Source organism: Schistocerca nitens, chromosome 2 (genome assembly GCF_023898315.1).
Source record: "Schistocerca nitens isolate TAMUIC-IGC-003100 chromosome 2, iqSchNite1.1, whole genome shotgun sequence".
Taxonomy (NCBI): domain Eukaryota; kingdom Metazoa; phylum Arthropoda; class Insecta; order Orthoptera; family Acrididae; genus Schistocerca; species Schistocerca nitens.
The window spans coordinates 250,088,027-250,106,975 of NC_064615.1; positions in this window are offsets into that span (position 1 = coordinate 250,088,027).

Consider the following 18,949-nt stretch of genomic DNA (forward strand, 5'->3'; position numbering starts at 1 on the left):
GACACAGTGAAGAAGTCCCAAAACCGGCTGCTCTTCACCAACATCTGCACACTCAGTATCCACTGATACTAATGAGTTATGTTCTCACATACTACATGCCTAGTGTTGTCATATTAAAGGTAGGCCAAAATTTCATAGTAGTTCCCTCCTGGGTCGTGATGTATCCTCTCCCGCAGCAGGACACTGTGAAGAACTCCCAAAACCGGCTGTTCTTCACCAACATCTGCACATTGAGCAGGTGAACGCCAGATGGCCTCATTTGACAGTATATCTCCACGTCTTCGAGGAGGTCCGTGAATCTGCCTTTTTCACTATTGTGCAACAAGCAGACACTTCAAAGAGGGGAGGGCGTCTCCACTCTCAACCAGGTGGGCAGCAAAGTTGGATCTCTCAACCATATCCCGCATGTTCAAAGCTACATGCTCACCAAACCCGTTCTCAATTCTTCTACATTTCTGTTCCTAATAACAGGCACCGCAGTCTGGACATTCCATCCTGTACACACTTGATTCGTGGTGCACATTTCTTTTATCAACTCTGTTAGCCAAAATATGCCCAAGGTTGTCAGTAGTTTAAAAAGTAATCTTTATGTTTTATTTTGTTTTAAAAAACCGATGCTATTTTTGTGCTAAAGGTGTAAAGGTGCTATAATACATCCAACAAACGTATTTGTTATTTCTGTCTTCTATTCTATTATTATTTACAGGTTCTTTTACATTTTCATATTTTTTTACAATCTTGACATAAATTTTATCTGCATAACACGAAAGGGGGGGGGGGTAGTTGTTCTCCCTGAAAAAGTGTTGAAAACTGCCTAATTCTTTTTCTTGCTCAAGTGGAGAGAGTGGGAGACTAACAAGACGGTTCCAGAAAAATAAAACAATAGACTCTTATGCTGTTTTGGGTCCCTGGAATGTTAGGCAATAACAATTTCAGTAGAAGCATTTTTTCTGAAAATCATGGAACCGTGTTTCCCGTTATCATTCCTTATACCTAAGTCTACGAAGTTAATGGAAGCGTTGGTTTCCATTTTAGAGGAGAACTTAATTTTTGATGTGGTCCACTGAACTTATCTACAGTTGTATTGATAGGGTCACCATTGCTATTAACCAACAAAGTGTGTCGTCAACGTACCTAATTATTTGCTAATTATTGCTACATTTGGATTTTCAATAAAAAAACTTGTTTTCTAGATAGTTAATGATTATGTCGGCTAGTAAGCCAAATATAGAGCTTCCAACGCTAAACCCATCACTCTGAAGATACATTTCTCCATTAAAATTAAACACTCATCTATTTGAAATTGATTGCTGCTCACAAACTTTGATCTCACTTCACATGTTTTACGCCTCACACTTCCTTCCATTGCCAAATTGACAATTCTATGGTGCCTCAGAATGTGTCCTAAAAACTGATCCCTTCATTTGGTCAAGTTGTGCCGTAAATTTCTTTTTTTTGCCACTTCTATTCTATCTTCTCATTAGTTATCTGTTCTTCCCAACTAATCGTCAGCATTCTTCTGAAGCAACTCGTTTCAAATGCTTCTACTCTCTTTTAGTCTGCGGTGCTTGTCATCACTTCCGCACGAGGCTACACCCAGGACAAATACCTTCAGGCCGGCCGTGTGGCCGAGCGGTTCTAGGCGCTTCAGTCCGGAACCGCGCTGCTGCTACGGTCGCAGGTTCGAATCCTGCCTCGGGCATGGACGTGTGTGATGTCCTTAGGTTAATTAGGTTCAAGTAGTTCTAAGTCTAGGGGACTAATGACCTCAGATGTTAAGTCCCATAGTGCTCAGAGCCATTTGAACCATTTGAAATATTTTCAGATAAGACTTCGGAACACTCGAATTTATGTTCAGTGTTAACAAGTTTCTATTTTCTGAAACTCTTCTCTTCCTGTTGTTAGTAAGCATTTCACATCCTCTCGACTTTGGACATAGTCAGTTATATTTTAGTGCCAAAATAGCAAAACTCGTTGACTACTTCTAGTGTCTCGTTTCCTATCCAATTCTATCAGCATTCTGTGATTTAGCTCGACTACATTCCATTTTCTTGCTTTACTTTTGTTGATACTCATCTTGTAATGTCATTAAAGACATCCATTCCTTTCAACATATCATCTAAGTCCTTCCACATCTCTGAGAGAATTACAATATCATCGGCAAACCTCAATATTTTTAATTTCCTCTCCCTGAACGGTAACTGCCCTTCTTCATTTATCCTTGGTTTCCTTTACTATTTGCTCAATCTACAGATTAAATAACTTGTGGGATATGCTGCAACTCTGTCTGCTCCCTTCTCAAACACTGTTTCTCTTTCGTGCGATTCGACTCTTACAACTACACTCTGGTTTCTGAACAAGCTGTAGATAATTTTTCGTTCACTGTATTTTATCGCTACTGCCTTTAGAATTTCAAAGAGTGTGTGCTACAGTCAACATTGTAAAAAACTTCTCTAAAGCTATAAATGTTATACATGTAGATTTCGCTTCCTTCAACTTGTCTTCTAAGATGAGTCAGAGTTAGTATTGCCTCGCCTGTTCTTACATTACTCCGTAACTCAAACTGGTCTTCCCCAAGGTCGGCTCCTACCAGTTTTTCAACTCTCCTATGAAGAATTCGTGTCAGTATTTTGTAAGCATGACCTTCATGACTGTTTAAGATGCTGGTCCGGTAATATTCACACCTGTCTTCTTTGCAGTACTGTGGTGTGATGTGCAGTTCGAACCACAAGAATTGCACTACGACTTGACATTTGTCAGTCCACAACGACGTATTGGCAGATGTGAAGGCTACGACCACAAAAATAATAAAGATTTGATTTTCTAGCCTGAAACTTTTTAAGCCACCTACGAGGGCATACCGACAAGTAATGCCTCTGAATTTTTTATGTGAAAACTCTTCAAGCTTTTTAAATGAAAGGTACGCTATTAACATTATACATCTTTATTTTTCCCGAGGACATGCAGCTTTACTGTATGATTAAATGATGATGGCGTCCTCTTGGGTAAAATATTCCGGAGGTAAAATAGTCCCCCATTCGGATCTCCGGGCGGGGACTACTCAGGAGGATGTCGTTATCAGGAGAAAGAAAACTGGCATTCTACGGATCGGAGCGTGGAATGTCAGATCCCTTAATCGGGCAGGTAGGTTAGAAAATTTAAAAAGGGAAACGGATAGGTTAAAGTTAGATATAGTGGGAATTAGTGAAATTCGGTGGCAGGAGGAACAAGACTTTTCGTCAGGTGATTACAGGGTTATAAATACAAAATCAAATAGGGGTAATGCAGGAGTAGGTCTAATAATGAATAAAAAAATAGGAGTGCGGGTTAGCTACTACAAACAGCATAGTGAACGCATTATTGTGGCCAAGATAGACACAAAGCCCATGCCTACTACAGTAGTACAAGTTTATATGCCAACTAGCTCTGCAGATGATGAAGAAATTTATGAAATGTATGACGAGATAAAAGAAATTATTCTGGTAGTGAAGGGAGACGAAAATTTAATAGTCATGGGTGACTGGAATTCGTCAGTAGGAAAAGGGAGAGAAGGAAACATAGTAGGTGAATATGGATTGGGGGGAAGAAATGAAAGAGGAAGCCGCCTTGTAGAATTTTGCACAGAGCATAACTTAATCATAGCTAACACTTGGTTCAAGAATCATAAAAGAAGGTTGTATACCTGGAAGAGTCCTGGAGATACTAAAAGCATTTCACATCCTCTCGACTTTGGACATAGTCAGTTATATTTTAGTGCCAAAATAGCAGAGATTTAGGAACCAGGTTTTAAATTGTAAGACATTTCCAGGGGCAGATGTGGATTCTGACCACAATCTATTGGTTATGAACTGCAGATTGAAACTGAAGAAACTGCAAAAAGGTGGGAATTTAAGGAGATGGGACCTGGATAAGCTGAAAGAACCAGAGGTTGTAAGAGTTTCAGGGAGAGCATAAGGGAACAATTGACAGGAATGGGGGAAAGAAATACAGTAGAAGAAGAATGGGTAGCTCTGAGGGATGAAGTAGTGAAGGCAGCAGAGGATCAAGTAGGTAAAAAGACGAGGGCTAATAGAAATCCTTGGGTAACAGAAGAAATATTGAATTTAATTGATGAAAGGAGAAAATATAAAAATGCAGTAAATGAAGCAGGCAAAAAGGAATACAAACGTCTCAAAAATGAGATCGACAAGAAGTGCAAAATGGCTAAGCAGGGATGGCTAGAGGACAAATGTAAGGATGTAGAGGCTTGTCTCACTAGGGGTAAGATAGATACTGCCTACAGGAAAATTAAAGAGACCTTCGGAGAGAAGAGAACCACTTGTATGAATATCAAGAGCTCAGATGGCAACCCAGTTCTAAGCAAAGAAGGGAAGGCAGAAAGGTTAGGTTAGGTTAGGTTAGTGTTGTTTAACGTCCCGTCGACAACGAGGTCATTAGAGACGGAGCGCAAGCTCGGGTTAGGGAAGGATGGGGAAGGAAATCGGCCGTGCCCTTTCAAAGGAACCATCCCGGCATTTGCCTGAAACGATTTAGGGAAATCACGGAAAACCTAAATCAGGATGGCTGGAGACGGGATTGAACCGTCGTCCTCCCGAATGCGAGTCCAGTGTGCTAACCACTGCGCCACCTCGCTCGGTTGGCAGAAAGGTGGAAGGAGTATATAGAGGGTTTATACAAGGGCGATGTACTTGAGGACAATATTATGGAAATGGAAGAGGATGTAGATGAAGATGAAATGGGAAATAAGATACTGCGTGAAGAGTTTGACAGAAAAGACCTGAGTCGAAACAAGGCCCCGGGAGTAGACAACATTCCATTAGAACTACTGATGGTCCTGGGAGAGCCAGTCATGACAAAACTCTACCATCTGGTGAGCAAGATGTATGAGACAGGCGAAATACCCACAGACTTCAAGAAGAATATAATAATTCCAATCCCAAAGAAAGCAGGTGTTGACAGATGTGAAAATTACCGAACTATCAGTTTAATAAGTCACAGCTGCAAAATACTAACGCGAATTCTTTACAGACGAATGGAAAAACTGGTAGAAGCGGACCTCGGGGAAGATCAGTTTGGATTCCGTAGAAATGTTGGAACACGTGAGGCAATACTAACCTTACGACTTATCTTAGAAGAAAGATTAAGAAAAGGCAAACCTACGTTTCTAGCATTTGTAGACTTAGAGAAAGCTTTTGACAACGTTAACTGGAATACTCTCTTTCAAATTCTGAAGGTGGCAGGGGTAAAATACAAGGAGCGAAAGGCTATTTACAATTTGTACAGAAACCAGATGGCAGTTAGTCGAGGGGCATGAAAGGGAAGCAGTGGTTGGGAAAGGAGTGAGACAGGGTTGTAGCCTCTCCCCGATGTTATTCAATCTGTATATTGAGCAAGCAGTAAAGGAAACAAAAGAAAAATTCGGAGTAGGTATTAAAATTCATGGAGAAGAAGTAAAAACTTTGAGGTTCGCCGATGACATTGTAATTCTGTCAGAAACAGCAATGGACTTGGAAGAGCAGTTGAACGGAATGGACAGTGTCTTGAAAGGAGGATATAAGATGAACATCAACAAAAACAAAACGAGGATAATGGAATGTAGTCAAATTAAATTGGGTGATGCTGAGGGGATTAGATTAGGAAATGAGACACTTAAAGTAGTAAAGGAGTTTTGCTATTTAGGGAGCAAAATAACTGATGATGGTCGAAGTAGAGAGGATATAAAATGTAGACTGGCAATGGCAAGGAAATCGTTTCTGAAGAAGAGAAATTTGTTAACATCGAGTATAGATTTAAGTGTCAGGAAGTCGTTTCTGAAATTATTTGTATGGAGTGTAGCCATGTATGGAAGTGAAACATGGACGATAACCAGTCTGGATAAGAAGAGAATAGAAGCTTTTGAAATGTGGTGCTACAGAAGAATGCTGAAGATAAGGTGGGTAGATCACGTAACTAATGAGGAGGTACTGAATAGGATTGGGGAGAAGAGAAGTTTGTGGCACAACTTGACTAGAAGAAGGGATCGGTTGGTAGGACATGTTTTGAGGCATCAAGGGATCACAAATTTAGCATTGGAGGGCAGCGTGGAGGGTAAAACTCGTAGAGGGAGACCAAGAGATCAATACACTAAGCAGATTCAGAAGGATGTAGGTTGCAGTAGGTACTGGGAGATGAAGAAGCTTGCACAGGATAGAGTAGCATGGAGAGCTGCATCAAACCAGTCTCAGGACTGAAGACCACAACAACAACAACATTCTCCTTTTCTACATACTTAACTCTCAACATAGTCATCCTGGCGACGAGTATATGTCTCCCAACGAGAGATCAATTGGTTGATGCCGCCCCTGTTTGACTTTGATAATGGAGCCACAGCCTCACCTCTGCTAGCACCGCTCCCCCACTATCAAAGTGAGATCGTCGAAGGTGTTCTTTAAGTTTTGGAAAGAGATGGAAATCGCCTGGGACCAAGTTTCGACGATATGGAGGATGATCAATGACAGTGAACGTGGGATTATTGTAGATATAGCGCTCGTGTGTGGTCTGGCGTTGTCACGCTGAAGGAAAGGGTTTCCATGTGGAGACGAACTCCTCGAATTCGAAACTCTATTACAACACGCTGTTTCTCACGCACCGGAATATTTACGTTATACACCACCACACAACAGTTCGGAGCCCTCTAACGTCAGAAGTCTGAAATTATGTAGACGTAAACAATAAAGATGCAGAATGTTAATAAAAATTGTAAGAGTTTTCACGTAAGAAATTCGGAGGCATTACTTTTCAGCACGGCCTCGTAGATCAGCGTACATCCCTCTAATAGAGAAATACAGTGATTATGGAAAACCTTGTGACTGTACGATATAAGGTGCAGGAGATGATTCCGTCCCTTCGCCTCGTCTTCTGTTAGGTACTGGCGCGCGAAGAATATATGTATTGTTCCGAAGATTTTCTAAGGGGACCCGGATCAGTTCTCTGCAACGCTGAAAGCTGACGCTGTCCTCTTTGAATTTATTTTGGCATTCTTTGCAGTCAGGTCTCGTTCACGCGCGGCAAGTTCGCCATCCTGTCTGCCAGTTGGATGAATTACGTATGACACAACGTAATTGTCCCATTGATGATAACAGATCTACTTCTGATGTACAACAGATAAGGACAACAAAAACTTACTGATTCTGCGATGGACATACAGAAGATAGGAGAGAACAACGTCGTGAATAATTCAATTTTGTCTGCAGTTTCATCAGTTTAATTCGCACAAGGCCCAGCTTCCTTTTAATACTGGATATAATTAAAGCTCATATTCAGTTGATATTCCCTCGGAGTTTCAGAGTGACTACATGGGAAAGTCGTCATGAAATGCTGGGTTATGACCACTTGTCTCGAAATTTACTGATCACATAATTTATTCATTAACATCTAAAGCCGCGAGGAGTGGCTGCGCGGTTTGAGGCGTCATGTCACGGACTGCGCGGCCCCTCCCGTCAGAAGTTCGAGTCTTCCCTCGCGCATGGGTGTGTGTGTCGTTCTTAGCATAAGATGACCTAAGCAGTTTGTTCCCTTAGAAATTCACACATTTAACATCTAAAATGGAAATCTGTTACAGGATACAGTTCCATGCAAAAGCTAGTAAAATCGATGTAATATATTGTGCTATAAATGATACCTTAATGAACAATCGCTCACCTAAAGTAAGGAAATACAGAAGGTAGAATAATTAAACACAGTCCGCTCTTTGGGGATCGGAGGATCAAAATAGCAACCAGGGGAGGTGCGCGAGACGGATCTCAGCTATTCTAATCTAGGTAACTAAATACTCGCTGAGACCTAGACTGCACTGGAGACTGCCAGGTGAATACGTCAGGTGGACTAGTAGAGACAACAACGAAAACATAAAAGGGCACAAAAACGTAGCAATCATTAACTGGCAGAAACTTTCCACAGATGTGTCTAACCATCTTACTTACTATGGAATGAACTCCGGGACCATTCGTATTGCGTTACATAGTATTTATATTCACAACACGTGGTTGAATGATGGCCAGTATTCAGTCTATCCTCAATAAATTCAGAAACTTCAAAGTAAATCAGAATTACACATATGTGTGGGTATGCATCACACTCAAAACAATGAGATCTATCGATTAAATACAGCCACGAGCAGATAATCTTACACGTCATTGGCTGATGATGCCCAGAATGCAGTCTATCTTTAATAAATTCAAGAAGCACTAAATAAATCAGAATTTCACGTGTGTGTGGGTACTCGTTAAACTCAAAAGAATGAGATCTATCTATCAGTCGGTAGAGCACTTGCCTGCGAAAGGCGAAGGTCCCGAGTTCGAGTCTCGCTCCGGCACACAGTTTTAATCTGCCATGAAGTTTCATATCAGCGCACACTCCGCTGCAGAGTGAAAATTTCATTCTGGAATGAGATCTATCGATTAAACATAGCCTCGGGTTGGTAATCTCGAAATGAAAAGCACTTGACTGTTAGGTGGCCAGTATTCAGTCTAACCTTTACAAAGGAAACAGCATTAAAAATAGGAAAATTCCAACAGACAGAATTCAATACGGGAATAGCAAGCACACGGAAACACATTGCAAGTAATGTCGCCATTTTTACACTACCATGTACACCACAGAGAACAGGCTCGACAGTCATCCTCTCGAGGCAAAGTAAGATCCACGGAGCAGCATAAAACCTGTGAATTCACCCATAGAAAAATTTTGAATAAACAAGACACACAAAACCTTTGCAATTATCTTCCCAAAGAACTGTACCAAACTATCCGTAAAAGTAAAATCGAACTAATCTAATCGAATGCTTTGTCGATGATGCTAGAGTAATGTTTGCAGAAGTGTGTCAACCACTTTGCAGGTCCTACCGAAAAGTGCTTGATTCTTGTACAAAGGTGCGTTCACCCTGCGCCAGTGGTGGGAGAAAAGAGTAGTTGCGAACTCCGCATCTGTACCTCGCGAAACGGTATCACCGCCCTCTGTTACTGACCAGCGTCTCTGATTTTAGCACAAACTGTCTAAAGGTTAGGTTGGCACTATGAAGCTATGACTCTATGAAAGAAAGGCTCTGCATGCATTGGAGCATTGACTATCCTTGCGCGACTCTCGGCCGGATCCAAACCTCCATACATCGTCGCTCATGCGTCACAACCTGCACTCGTACACATTATGTAATTTCAGTACAGAGGGAGGACACTTTAAAGGAAAGTCGCTGCCTACCTTCGGCGGATAAGTACAACAAACCACGAAGCTCTGTCCCTAATGTTTCTAAGTTGCGATATTTTTTAAATGATAGCGGGACTTTATAGACACCCTGTAACGTAGATCTCTCGAACATAAGACTATGGCCAGCAGTTGAAAGCATACGTGACACTTATGGAGCAGATGTGATCCTACACTCCTGGAAATGGAAAAAAGAACACATTGACACCGGTGTGTCAGACCCACCATACTTTCTCCGGACACTGCGAGAGGGCTGTACAAGCAACGATCACACGCACGGCACAGCGGACACACCAGGAACCGCGGTGTTGGCCGTAGAATGGCGCTAGCTGCGCAGCATTTGTGCACCGCCGCCGTCAGTGTCAGCCAGTTTGCCGTGGCATACGGAGCTCCATCGCAGTCTTTAACACTGGTAGCATGCCGCGACAGCGTGGACGTGAACCGTATGTGCAGTTGACGGACTTTGAGCGAGGGCGTATAGTGGGCATGCGGGAGGCCGGGTGGACGTACCGCCGAATTGCTCAACACGTGGGGCGTGAGGTCTCCACAGTACATCGATGTTGTCGCCAGTGGTCGGCGGAAGGTGCACGTGCCCGTCGACCTGGGACCGGACCGCAGCGACGCACGGATGCACGCCAAGACCGTAGGATCCAACGCAGTGCCGTAGGGGACCGCACCGCCACTTCCCAGCAAATTAGGGACACTGTTGCTCCTGGGGTATCGGCGAGGACCATTCGCAACCGTCTCCATGAAGCTGGGCTACGGTCCCGCACACCGTTAGGCCGTCTTCCGCTCACGCCCCAACATCGTGCAGCCCGCCTCCAGTGGTGTCGCGACAGGCGTGAATGGAGGGACGAATGGAGACGTGTCGTCTTCAGCGATGAGAGTCGCTTCTGCCTTGGTGCCAATGATGGTCGTATGCGTGTTTGGCGCCGTGCAGGTGAGCGCCACAATCAGGACTGCATACGACCGAGGCACACAGGGCCAACACCCGGCATCATGGTGTGGGGAGCGATCTCCTACACTGGCCGTACACCACTGGTGATCGTCGAGGGGACACTGAATAGTGCACGGTACATCCAAACCGTCATCGAACCCATCGTTCTACCATTCCTAGACCGGCAAGGGAACTTACTGTTCCAACAGGACAATGCACGTCCGCATGTATCCCGTGCCACCCAACGTGCTCTAGAAGGTGTAAGTCAACTACCCTGGCCAGCAAGATCTCCGGATCTGTCCCCCAATTGAGCATGTTTGGGACTGGATGAAGCGTCGTCTCACGCGGTCTGCACGTCCAGCACGAACGCTGGTCCAACTGAGGCGCCAGGTGGAAATGGCATGGCAAGCCGTTCCACAGGACTACATCCAGCATCTCTACGATCGTCTCCATGGGAGAATAGCAGCCTGCATTGCTGCGAAAGGTGGATATACACTGTACTAGTGCCGACATTGTGCATGCTCTGTTGCCTGTGTATATGTGCCTGTGGTTCTGTCAGTGTGATCATGTGATGTATCTGACCCCAGGAATGTGTCAATAAAGTTTCCCCTTCCTGGGACAATGAATTCACGGTGTTCTTATTTCAATTTCCAGGAGTGTATATTCTTGATATATATTTGCCGTAGAATCTTTCTTACTTGTCATCCTGAGCCGGCCGTGGTGGCCAAGCGGTTCTGGGCGCTTCAGTCCGGAACCGCGAGACCGCTACGGTCGCAGGTTCGAATCCTGCCTCGGGCATGGATGTGGGTGATGTCCTTAGGTTAGTTAGGTTTAAGTACTTCTAAGTTCTAGGGGGCTGATGACCTCAGATATTAAGTCCCATAGTGCTGAGAGCCATTTGAACCATGTCATCCTGAAAGCCACGGATAAAGGCAGTCAGACAGCTGCAATATTTCTTGACTTCCGAAAGACGTTTGAGTAGGTGCCAAACCTACGATTTTTGTCGAATGTAAGTTTGCACGGAGCATCAAGCGAACGTTGTGACTCGATTGAAGAGTTTTTGGTAGGGAAGATGTAACAAGTTTTGTCACATGGAAAGTCATCTTCAGATATACACTACTGGCCATTAAGTTTGCTACACCACGAAGATGGCGTGCTACAGACGCGAAATTTAACCGACAAAAAGAAGATGCTGTGATATACAAATGATTAGCTTTTCAGAGCATTCACACAAGGTTGGCGCCGGTGGCGACACCTCCAACGTGCTGACATGAGGAAAGTTTCCAACCGATTTCTCATACACAAACAGCAGTTGACCGGCGTTGCCTGGTGAAAAGTTGTTGTGATGCCTCGTTTAAGGAGGAGAAATGCGAACCATCACGTTTCCGACTTTGATAAAGGTCGGATTGTAGCCTATCGCGATTGCGGTTTATCGTATCGCGACATTGCTACTCGCGTTGGTCGAGATCCAATGACTATTAGCAGAATATGGAATCGGTGGGTTCAGGAGGGTAATACGGAACGCCATGCTGGATCCTAACGGCCTCGTATCACTAGCAGTCGAGATGACAGGCATCTTATCCGCATGGCTGTAACGGATCGTGCAGCCACGTCTCGATCCCTGAGTCAACAGATGGGGATGTTTGCAAGACAACAAACATATGCACGAACAGTTCGACGACGTTTGCAGCAGCATGGACTATCAGCTCGGAAACCATGGCTGCGGTTACCCTTGACGCTGCATCACAGACAGGAGCGCCTATGATGGTGTACTCAACGACGAACCTGGGTGCACGAATGGCAAAACGTCATTTTTTCGGATGAATCTAGGTTCTGTTTACAGCATCATGATGGTCGCATCCGGTTTGGTGACATCGCGGTGAGCGCTCAATGGAAGCGTGTATTCGTTATCGCCATACTGGCGTATCACCCGGCGTGATGGTATGGGGTACCATTGGTTACACGTCTCGGTCACCTCTAGTTCGCATTGACGGCACTTTGAACAGTGGACGTTACATTTCAGATGTGTTACGACCCGTGGCTCTACCCTTCATTCGATCCCTGCGAAACCCTACATTTCAGTACGATAATGCACGACCGCATTTTGCAGGTCCTGTACGGGGTCTTTCTGGATACAGAAAATGTTCGACTACTGCCCTGGCCAACACATTCTCCAGATCTTTCACCAATTGAAAACGTCTGGTCAATGGTGGTCGAGCAACTGGCTCGTTACAATACGCCAGCCACTACTCTTGATGAACTGTGGTATAGTGTTGAAGCTTCATGGGCAGCTGTACCTGTAAACGCCAACCAAGCTCTGTGTGACTCAATGCCCAGGCGTACAAGGCCGTTATTACGGCCAGAGGTGGTTGTTCTGGGTACTGATTTCTCAGGATCTATGCACCCAAATTGCATGAAAATGTAATCACTTGTCAGTTCTAGTATAACATATTTGTCCAATGAATACCCGTTTATCATCTGCATTTCTTCTTGGTGCAGCAATTTTAATGGCCAGTAGTGTAGAAGTAACTTCAGGTGTGTTCCAGGGCAGTTTGTTGGGGCCTTTTCTTTTTATGTTATTTATTAATCAGCTTACACGCAATGTTAATAGTAATCTCAAACTTTTCAATGATAATGCGAATATCTGTAATGAAGCATTGTCTGAAAAAAGTTGCCAAATATTAAGTCGGATCTTGACAAGACTTCAAAGTGGTGTAAAGATTAATAACTTGCTTTAAATGTTTAGAAATATAAAACTGTGGACTTGGCAATACGAAAACACGTAATATGCGACGTCTACAATGTCAGATAGTTACAGCTGGACTCGATTAACTCAAACAAATAGTGGGAGTAACAATTTGTAGGGATATGAAATAAAACTATCCCATAGGCTCAGTCGTAAGGAATGCATATGGTGTACTTCGGTTTATTGTTGATTACCAGGTAAATGTGATCAGTCAACAAGGGAGATTTTCTTAAAAAATACTTATGCGATCCATGCTATAACGTTGCTCAAGTGTGTGGGACTCGTAGCAGATAGAGTCAACAGTAGATACGGAACGTTTACAGAAAAAGCAGCAGGAATGGTCACAGGTTTGTTTGAACCCTGAGAGAGAGAATCAAGGAGATGCTGAAGAAACAGAAGGAGTAGACGCATCAAGATAGACTGACAAAGTTTAAAGAACTAGCTTCAATTGGGGAATTTACCGGCGGAGATTCGAGTCCTCCCTCGGGCATGGGTGTGTGTGTTTGTCCTTAGGATAATTTAGATTACGTAGTGTGTAAGCTTAGGGACTGATGACCTTAGCAGTTAAGTCCCATAAGATTTCACACACATTTGAACATTTTATTTTTAGGAATTTACGAGTATACCACAACCACCTACGTATCGTTCAGGATTAAACTAATTACAGTGCGCATACAGGCAATGAGATCTATCGATTAAATATAGCCACGAGTAGATAGTCTTACGTGTCAATGGCTGCTGATGGCCAAAATACAGTCTAACTTTCATAAATTCAGGAAGCGCTAAATAAATCAGGATCTGACATGATTGTGGGTGATCGTTAAACTAAAAAGAATGAGACGTGTTCCATACGTGAATGGGATGTTAGGAAGCCCTTATCCCAGTACAGTAGGATCCGACCGCAAAGCGCTATACGTGGATTACAGGGAGACCAGCCCGTGACTTGCAGGAGGGAAAAGGCCCCTTACCATCAGCTCTGGCGGAGCCAACAGCCAAGTTGACAGCCCCATGAGTGCGGCCGGAGATGGTATGTTACACTTTATGAAAGTTAATTAATTTTGATAGGCTTGGTGCGTTTCGAAAATTTATTCTTATTTTCAGGTGCTTGTTCATACATATTTCTGGACTTGATCGTCCAAGCGAAATTAAACGCAAAATGCAGAAACTCGCTTGATAATAACGCGCAACTAAATTATAGACCCACATCACTGACATCAATTTGTGGTAGGATTGTGGAACATACGTTGAGGTGACAAAAGTCGTGGGGTACCTCCTAATATCGGTTCGGACCTCCTCTCGCCACCTGCCATGGACTCAACAAGTCGTTGCAAGTCCCCCGCAGAAATACTAAGCCATGCTGCCTCTATAGTTGTCCATAATTAAGAAAGCGTTGCCTGCACTTTGTGCATGAACTGGTCTCTCGATTATATGCCATGAATGTTCGATGAGATTCGCGTCGGGCGATCTGGGTGGCCAAGTCATTCGTTCTAATAGTCCAAGCCAATCGTGTGCACCTGTAGCCCGGTGACATGGCGCATTGTCATCCATACAAATTCCATCAATGTTTGGGAACATGAATGGCTGAAAATGGTCTCCAGGTAGCCGAAAATAGACATTTCCAGTCAGTTATCGGTTCAGCTGGACCAGAGGACCCAGTCCATTCCATGTTAACACAGCCCACACGATCATGGAGTCACCAACAGTTTACACAGTGCCTTGTTGACAACTCTGGTCCATGGCCTCGCCGGCCGGTGTGGCCGTGCGGTTCTAGGCGCGTCAGCCTGGAACCGCGTGACCGCTACGGTCGCAGGGTCGAATCCTGCCTCGGGCATGGATGTGTACTTAGGTTAGTTAGGTTTAAGTAGTTCTAAGTTCTAGGGGACTGATGACCACAGATGTTGAGTCCCATAGTACTCACAAGGGGAGGCCGCCAATTGTGAAATTCACATTCGATTCATACTGCGCATAATAAAAGCTCATGGCCAGAGGTGTAATGTGGCAAAGCACAAAGATGCACTTCTCGGCCGTTGTCGAGAAAATCGACAGTTAAACGAAACCGCTGCGGTGAAATACTCTCTACGATTTATAATTTTCTACAGCGTCGTGGCGCAGAGGTAAGCGCACGGGTTCGTAATCCGAAGGTCGCCGGATCGAATCTCCCGCCATGCAATTTTTTTTATTATTAGTCTTCTGTAATATATTAATATTAATGAATTGTAATATATTAATATTAATGAATTGCTTATGCATGTTGGTGGCGGATCGCTCTCCAATTGTACCGCCTCCATTTTTCCGTTTGTTTAACAGGGTGTACCAAACCTCTCACGTCCGCACCGATTTTCGACGATAAGTTGCGCTAGGGACCGCATCTACCTTCTTTCGAAGTTAGCAGGAAACTACGCTGTTATGCGGCAGCTCGTTTCGGCCCATTCAACATCTGTCCTTCAAGTGTAACGAGCGAGTAACGGAGTTTATATTTCATACCTCCCACAGCAAATTTGTGTTCGTGGGCGCTCTGTTCTAATTCGAACGTTTGACCTACGCTATACGTATTCGTTTCGGAATATCGTTTCTACGTCTTCCGTTAACTATACGTAGTTAACATTATGAGGACAATTAATAACATTTATGAAATACAACTTTGTTTGCGGAAAACGTAATGATGTTCGAAGTCGCCAGTTTTTCCGCGACAAACGACTTTCAACAACTTATTATATGCATAATTGTTGCAACAGATTGCCGGGAATTATATATATATATATATATATATATATATATATATATATATATATATATGTGTGTGTGTGTGTGTGTGTGTGTGTGTGTGTGTGTGTGTGTGTGTGTGTGTGTGTGTACACACACATTTGAATTACAAAAAGCAAATACTAAAAAAAAAAAGGTTGCATGGCGCGAGATTCGATCCGGTGACCTTCGGACTAAGAACCCGAGCGCTTACCGCTGCACCACGACGCTGTAGAAAATTATTAATCGTAGAGAGTATTTCACCGCAGCGGTTTCTTTTAACTGTCGATTTTCTCGACAACGGCTGAGAAGTGCGTCTTGGTGCTTTGCCACATTACACCTCTGCCCATGAGCTTTTATTATGCGCAGTATGAATCGAATCTGAATTTCACAATTGGCGGCCTCCCCTTGTCAGAGCCATTTGAACCATTTTCCATGGCCTCGTGGGGTCTGCGCCACACTCAAACCCTACTATCAGCGCTTACCAATGAAATCGGGACTCTTCTGACGAGACCACAGTTTTCCAGTCGTCTAGGGTCCAATCAATATGGTCACGAGCCCAGGAGAGGCGCTGCAGGCGATGCCCTACTGTTAGCAAAGGCACTCGCGTGGGTCGTCTGCTTCCACAGCCCATTAAGGCAAAAATTCGCCGCATTTTCCTAACGGATACGTTCGCCCCATATTCATTTCTGCGGTGATTTTACGTATTGTCTGTTAACACTGACAACTCTACGTAAACGGTGCTGCTCTCCATCGTTAACACTATGCCGTCCGGTGACACCACAGTGGTGTCGTGCGCGAAATAGCGGTCAACGGCCGGCGACACCACAGTCGGGGGCATAGTATCGCTCAGTGGCCGGCGACACCACAGTGGTGTCGTCTGCATAGTATCGCTCAGTGGCCGGCGACACGACAGTGGTGTCGTCTGCATAGTGTCGCTCAGTGGCCGGCGACACCACAGTGGTGTCGTCTGCATAGTATCGCTCAGTGGCCGGCGACACCACAGTGGTGTCGTCTGCATAGTATCGCTCAGTGGCCGGCGACACCACAGTGGTGTCGTCTGCATAGTATCGCTCAGTGGCCGGCGACACCACAGTGGTGTCGTCTGCATAGTATCGCTCAGTGGCCGGCGACACCACAGTGGTGTCGTCTGCATAGTATCGCTCAGTGGCCGGCGACACCACAGTGGTGTCGTCTGCATAGTATCGCTCAGTGGCCGGCGACACCACAGTGGTGTCGTCTGCATAGTGTCGCTCAGTGGCCGGCGACACGACAGTGGTGTCGTCTGCATAGTATCGCTCAGTGGCCGGCGACACCACAGTGGTGTCGTCTGCATAGTATCGCTCAGTGGCCGGCGACACCACAGTGGTGTCGTCTGCATAGTATCGCTCAGTGGCCGGCGACACCACAGTGGTGTCGTCTGCATAGTATCGCTCAGTGGCCGGCGACACCACAGTGGTGTCGTCTGCATAGTATCGCTCAGTGGCCGGCGACACCACAGTGGTGTCGTCTGCATAGTATCGCTCAGTGGCCGGCGACACCACAGTGGTGTCGTCTGCATAGTATCGCTCAGTGGCCGGCGACACCACAGTGGTGTCGTCTGCATAGTGTCGCTCAGTGGCCGGCGACACCACAGTGGTGTCGTCTGCATAGTATCGCTCAGTGGCCGGCGACACCACAGTGGTGTCGTCTGCATAGTATCGCTCAGTGGCCGGCGACACCACAGTGGTGTCGTCTGCATAGTATCGCTCAGTGGCCGGCGACACCACAGTGGTGTCGTCTGCATAGTATCGCTCAGTGGCCGGCGACACCACAGTGGTGTCGTCTGCATAGTATCGCTCAGTGGCCGGCGACACCACAGTGGTGTCGTCTGCATAGTGTCGCTCAGTGGCCGGCGACACCACAGTGGTGTCGTCTGCATAGTATCGCTCAGTGGCCGGCGACACCACAGTGGTGTCGTCTGCATAGTATCGCTCAGTGGCCGGCGACACCACAGTGGTGTCGTCTGCATAGTATCGCTCAGTGGCCGGCGACACCACAGTGGTGTCGTCTGCATAGTATCGCTCAGTGGCCGGCGACACCACAGTCGGGGGCATAGTATCGCTCAGTGGCCGGCGACACCACAGTGGTGTCGTCTGCATAGTATCGCTCAGTGGCCGGCGACACCACAGTGGTGTCGTCTGCATAGTATCGCTCAGTGGCCGGCGACACCACAGTGGTGTCGTCTGCATAGTATCGCTCAGTGGCCGGCGACACCACAGTGGTGTCGTCTGCATAGTATCGCTCAGTGGCCGGCGACACCACAGTGGTGTCGTCTGCATAGTGTCGCTCAGTGGCCGGCGACACCACAGTGGTGTCGTCTGCATAGTATCGCTCAGTGGCCGGCGACACCACAGTGGTGTCGTCTGCATAGTATCGCTCAGTGGCCGGCGACACCACAGTGGTGTCGTCTGCATAGTATCGCTCAGTGGCCGGCGACACCACAGTGGTGTCGTCTGCATAGTATCGCTCAGTGGCCGGCGACACCACAGTGGTGTCGTCTGCATAGTATCGCTCAGTGGCCGGCGACACCACAGTGGTGTCGTCTGCATAGTATCGCTCAGTGGCCGGCGACACCACAGTGGTGTCGTCTGCATAGTATCGCTCAGTGGCCGGCGACACCACAGTGGTGTCGTCTGCATAGTATCGCTCAGTGGCCGGCGACACCACAGTCGGGGGCATAGTATCGCTCAGTGGCCGGCGACACCACAGTGGTGTCGTCTGCATAGTGTCGCTCAGTGGCCGGCGACACCACAGTGGTGTCGTCTGCATAGTATCGCTCAGTGGCCGGCGACACCACAGTGGTGTCGTCTGCATAGTATCGCTCAGTGGCCGGCGACACCACAGTGGTGTCGTCTGCATAGTATCGCTCAGTGGCCGGCGACACCACAGTGGTGTCGTCTGCATAGTATCGCTCAGTGGCCGGCGACACCACAGTGGTGTCGTCTGCATAGTATCGCTCAGTGGCCGGCGACACCACAGTCGGGGGCATAGTATCGCTCAGTGGCCGGCGACACCACAGTGGTGTCGTCTGCATAGTATCGCTCAGTGGCCGGCGACACCACAGTGGTGTCGTCTGCATAGTATCGCTCAGTGGCCGGCGACACCACAGTTGTGTCGTCTGCATAGTATCGCTCAGTGGCCGGCGACACCACAGTGGTGTCGTCTGCATAGTATCGCTCAGTGGCCGGCGACACCACAGTGGTGTCGTGAGCATAGTATCGCGCAGTGGCCGGCTATACCACTTT